Here is a 6,132-nt window from a genome sequence, read left to right on the forward strand (position 1 = left end):
TGTGTACTAAAATTAGCATAGTATGAGTAGTGTACGAGGAACATAAATGCTTGGTCATGAGATTAATATCATGACATGTGTGTCATGTAGGTCATGAAAAAGCTGCCTGCGTCTTTGTGCTCTAATGGTCATTTCGTTAACTTGGTAGATACCTAAATTGGCATGGTATGACAAGAGTGTATGTGGAACATAAATGGCAGGTCATGACATGAATATCATGACATGTGTGTCATGTAGATTATGAAACAGCCACCTACGTCTCTGTGCCCTCATGGGCATTTCGTTAACTTGGTATGTACCACAATTGGCATAATATGACATGAGTGTATGATGAACATAGATGATAGGCCATGGCACGATTGTCATTATATATGTGTCATGTAGGTATGAAACAGCCGCCTAGGTCTTGGTATGCACCAAAACTGGCACAGTATGACACGAGTCTATGACGAGCATAAATGAGAGGTGAGGACATGACACAGATTTACGCGGTAAGTAAACGAATAATCTCAGATTAATTTGCTGGGAAAAACGAACGAACGGTAAGTCTGTAGCCCAAGAAAATATTGTCTCAGCCATGTCCAACCCGTTCTCTCTAAAGCACTGGTTCTTCGCATACATCGCTCCCCACGCACGTGCTGAAGCCGATTTACGCGATAAGTAAACGAAAAAGCTCAGATTTATTCTTCTAGGAAAATAAAACATCGCTAATCCATCCTATTGTTCTGCCTGCGTCATACCAGAGTTCTGCGCATGCGCAGCAGGTTTCCTTTTCTTCTCACCGCTCCTACTTTCCTTCCCACTTCAGGGATAAAAGCAATCACACGCCCATAAGTAAACGCTTTTTGTGTCCGAGCTGTCTGTGCCTAGTAATTGCTACGGCCCACGTGCTGTGCCTATGCTACAGTGGATACAAGCCAGGGCGCCACCCCCATACGGTGAAAGGAGCCCCGCAAAGAAGTCCCGCATGGCTAACCATATGCTTCCTGCATTCAACGAAGACACAGATAAGTGGAAACCGTATCTCATTAAGGCAGATGCCTACTTTGAAGCTAATGGAATCGTCAATATCCGCCCAGAAAGAGAGTACTGCTCGGGGCACCATTGAGAACGCAAACCCAGCCAGTATTATCTGTGAAGGTCGCGCCGCGAGCACAAAACACTTTGAGCTTCGAGCAAGTTGTCGAGGTGCTAAACAAGTACTATTATCCGAAACGACGTGAATTAAAGAAGAACTTCAAGTTTTTTTTTTAAATCCTGCCAGATGGAAGAGGAATAACTGCCATTTTGGCAAGTCCTAGATCGCGTGCTTGTCCTAGATTGTGTGCATTGTTTAGACAATGGCTCTACAGAAGCAACTACTGGCAACGGCGGACATCAAGGTATAGCTGAGGCCGCATCGCTCGCAATTACAGCTGAAAGTGTCAAGAATAACGATATGAAAATGCTCTCCAAGCCAAGGGCTTTATTAAAATTTCAGACGCCTTGAAAAACCTCGCCCCTGGGAAACAGAAAGGCCGAAGAACATCTTGAATGCGGAAGGTAGGGCAGCTCAACACATGATGATGTTGCTTGCGAATGGGCAAATGCGCGTTGCTATCGCGGTGGACGGCGAAGGCACGGTGCTGAGAAATGTCAAAGCAGCCCTAACCGTGGGAAGTTAATCGCCAGAGCTATGCACGCGAATATACTGGCAATAACTGAAACCTACCCAATGGACGATAGCAGTGACGAAGTCAATCGTTGAAAATTGGTGTCGAAACGGAAACCAATCTGCCACTCATATTTATGGGGCGGGGTTCAAGTAGCCATGGAAGTCGACACCGGGTCGCCAGTGTCTGATTTCTCGGGAACTGTACATGAATCATGGGAACGATTGGCCTGCCCTGACGCCGTCACGCCTGTAGTTGTCTTGCTACGCAGGGCGGTTACCGGTGTTGGGCGACCTGACACTACCTGTGGGCTTCAAGGACGTGCTCATGGACTTCCCTCACAGGGTTCGACTGCTAAGGGCCAAGCTTATGCGGAAGGGACCTGCTGACGCTGCTGGGAAACTCTGGCGCCTCGGTGCTAATAGAAAGATGGCTAGGTACATATTTGGGGCGGTTTTAAAGTTGCATTGAGCCGTGTTCGCGCATTCGAACAGTCTGCGATTCCTGTAATCGAGCATATATGTTCGCAGATCTAAGCGGCCGTGAATGTTTCAGCACCTCCGTCTTGTTGACGATTAGAGTCAGGTGCCTCTCAACGAAGCCGCGCGCAAACTTTGCGTAATCAATACTCACAAAAGATTATTCTGCTATATTCGGCTTCCGTTCTGAATATCGTCTGCACCGTCCGATTTTCTGGTGAAAAATCGACACCATTATTTGTGATTTACCCGGTGTTCGAGACAACCTTGGTGATGTAATCGTGTCCGTGAAGGAAGACGATAACGGAGAGCTATTGAGAGTCGTCTTTGAGCGTTTTGGGGAGCATAGCATTAAGTTCCTACATGACAAATGCAAATTTTGGCAATCTGCAGTCATCGCATTGACGGCGAGGGGCTTCATCCAACAGAAAAAAACTAGAAGCTATTAGGTGCGTACCTTATCCGCGGAATGTGATAGAACTGCGGTCATTTATACGATTGTTGACGTTGTACGCTTAATTTTTCCCAGACATGTTAACGGACCTAGCACTGATGTACTAACTATTGGAAAAGAACGCGTGGTGGCACTGGAAATCACCGCAAGCGGCGGCGTTCGATAAGGAACAGAAAATCTGAAAGGTGCTCAAATTCTTGTGCATTTTGATCCTACAAAAGGACTGAAGCTAGAGTGTGGTGCACCTTTGCTCGGTGGTCAGGGTTGTTCTGTTTCACTCTATCAACAACGTAAACGTAGCTCTAATGGCTCAACCACTCGTAGGGTTGCTGAGACCTGACCGCCAGACACCGACCATGGCGGCTGCGCGAATGCAACGCTGGACACTGTGCCTCAGAGTCTACACATACAAGCTTCAATCCTGGGAAACAAATGCCCAGCTCAGGTGCTCTAAGCCGACTGCCACAGCAAGCCACCGGAGACAGAAATGAAGGTGAGCCCTTAGAATATCTCCTCACACTCGAAAGCTTAGATGAAGTTGTGGTCTCAATGCTTAAACTAGAGGACCTAACAGCCGTCGACTCGACATTGCATAATGTACATTATACGTTGCGTGGTTGGCCACTGAGAAAGAGAAACGTACAGGCCGATGTGGCACGTTATTATGAACGTAGGCTAGAATTGTTCTTGGTGGACGGGCTTGTATACTGAAACAATCGCGTTTTTTGCATCAAGTGATGCTAGGGAGCGTTTCCTGCAACTTCTTCCCGAAACCCACCAAGGATAAACTGCTGTAACAGCCGTGACACGCTCCCCATTTTGGTGGCTAGAAAATTGACCCCGATGTAGAGCAGCGCGTGGCTAACTGAACATTGTGCCATTTTCACAGTACGCCTATGTAACCCATGTCACCCATGTCACCGGTTGCACCTCCTGTAAACTAGCTGAACACGCTAGAAAAGTGGTCTCGGATTCATATTGATTTCGCACGACGGATAACCTGGAAATGGTGGCAATTATAGTAGACGCGTATTCCAGATAGATCGAAGCGATTCCTATGAAGCACGCAAACATGGAAACCACAGCAGGGGCTTTTCCGCTTGGTGTGCCATGTACAATTGCATCAGACAGCGCCACACAGTTCACGGGTAAGGAACTCGCCAAATTTGCAGCAAAAACATTATGCATGTGCACACGGCACCCTTTCATCCACAATGAAACGGAGTAACTGATAGAGCAGTGCGAGCGATAAAAGAGGGCACTCGGCAAATAAAGGAAGGCGATCTCAACGAGAAATTAATACAGCTACTATTTAATTAAAGAAGAATGTCTGCAAAGACTGGAAAATCACCTTCAGAAATGCTCTTCGGGCATCAAATAAGATCACGTATAGACACCTGCTTTCCTGTGAATGTTACAGGTCCATCTGAGGAGAGCAATGACTGGAGACTGCCTGCAGGCAGCAGCGTGTCCATCAATTACGGACATGGGAGAAGTCAATCTCTGGTCGGGTCAATTCGGCAAAAAGAGCACAGACAGCAACCGCAGAGACGCCCACTGCCAACGTCAAGAGGCACGTCGACCAGGTGCGCCATCGCTCGAATTCATTACCAAGGAACCCGTTCACTGACGTGACTATTGTGGTCCAGACTTCAACCAGACGCCAGGTACAAGCACGGCCACCAATGCAACCAGTCCCTTGGAAGCGGCCGTCACATATAATTATCTAGCTAGTGCCCAAATTGCAGAAAGCAACATTCAGTGTCGCAACCCTCTACACCCAACTGCCTCGAGTCCGGCTGAAGCTGCGCAGCAAGTCTTGCGTCAGTCAACAAGGCAGTGCAAGATAGTGCAGTTGTGGTTTTGAGAAGGCAGTTCTGTGTCGGCGCCATACCAGAGTTCTACGCATGTGCAATACGCTTCGTTACGTTTCCCTCACTTCCACTTCCCGTCCCACTTCGGGGAAAAATGCAATCATACGGGTCAAAATAAACTCTTTTTGTGTTCGAGCTGTCTGTGCCTCATAACTGCACGGGCCCCAGAGCCGAGGCAACGCTCTACACCTATAGCCCAAAAGAATATCGTCATACAGGTCCAATAGTGTTTCTCTAAAGGAATGGTCCATCGTATACATCCCTCCCAACGCAGGAGCTGACGGCGATTTAAGCGAAAAATTAACGAACAAACTCGGCATAATTTTCTAAAAAGATGCTAAGCCTATAGACTACAAAAATATCGTTCCAGCCAGGTCCGACAAGTTCTCTCTAAAGTGCGAGATTCTCGCTTATATTACTGTACACGTGCTTCTATCGCCAATTTACGCAACAAATATACGAATCAGCTCAAAATATTTTCTCAGAAATCATGAAAAAACGGTAAGCCTTAGCCCACGCAAACCACTTTTGAGGCTGGTCCGATAAGTTCACTCCAAAGTGCTCGGTTCTCGCTTATATTACTACCCACGTGAGTGCTGACGCCTATTTACGTAACCACTATACGAATAAGTTCCGGAATGTTTCCTCGGAAAGTTCAGAAAAGTGTAAGCCTATAGCCCACGAAAATAACGTTCGAGGCAGGTCCGATAATTTCATTCCAAAGGGCTCAATTCTCGCTTATATTACTACCCAGGTGCGTGTTGACTCCTATTTACGTAATAATTATACGAATAAGCTCAGGAACGTTTTCTCGGAAAATTCAGCGAACTGAAAGAATATAGCCCCCGAAAATAACGTTCGAGGCAGGTCCGATACTTTCACTGCCACGTGCCTGCTCACGCCTGTTTAAGCAGTAACTAACAATAAGTTCACGAAAGTTTTCTCGGAAGAATGAAAAAACGGTAAGCCTATAGCCCACGAAAATTACGATTAAGGCAGGTCCGATAATTTCTCACCAAACTGCCGGATTCTCGCTGATATCACTGCGCACGCACGTGCTGACACTTATTTATGGAAGAACTATGCGAATAATCTCAGGAAAGTTTTCTCGGAAAAATGAAAAACGGTAAGCCTATAGCCCACGAAAATTACGATTCAGGCAGGTCCGATAATTTCTCACCAAACTGCCGGATTCTCGCTGATATCACTGCGCACGCACGTGCTGACAATTATTTACAGAAGAACTATACGAATAATCTCAGGAAAGTTTTCTCGGAAAAATGAAAAACGGTAAGCCTAAAGCCCACGAAAATTACGATTCAGGCAGGTCCGATAATTTCTCACCAAAGTGCCGGATTCTCGCTGATATCACTGCGCACGCACGTGCCGACGCTTATTTACGGAATAACTATACGAATAAGCTCAGGAAAGTTTTCTCGGAAAAATGAAAAAACGGTAAGCCTATAGCCCACGAAAATTACGATTCAGGCAGGTCCGATAAATTCTCACCAAAGTGCCGGATTCTCGCTTATATCACTGCGCACGCACGTGCCGACGCTTATTTACGGAATAACTATACGAATAATCTCAGGAAAGTTTTCTCGGAAAAATGAAAAACGGTAAGCCTAAAGCCCACGAAAATTACGATTCAGGCAGGTCCGATAATTTCTCAC

The 6,132-nt window shown here is 46.4% G+C and overlaps 1 long non-coding RNA gene across 1 annotated transcript; it reads left to right on the top strand.

Annotated features, from left to right (window-relative positions):
* Positions 1 to 924: 924 nt before the first annotated feature.
* Positions 925 to 4,560, top strand: LOC129384806 (uncharacterized). The gene is made up of 3 exons (XR_008612444.1): positions 925 to 2,089; positions 2,910 to 3,078; positions 4,006 to 4,560. It is a non-coding gene; the product is annotated as an uncharacterized lncRNA (long non-coding RNA).
* Positions 4,561 to 6,132: the final 1,572 nt, after the last annotated feature.

This window comes from Dermacentor andersoni, chromosome 5 (genome assembly GCF_023375885.2).
Source record: "Dermacentor andersoni chromosome 5, qqDerAnde1_hic_scaffold, whole genome shotgun sequence".
Taxonomy (NCBI): Eukaryota; Metazoa; Arthropoda; class Arachnida; order Ixodida; family Ixodidae; genus Dermacentor; species Dermacentor andersoni.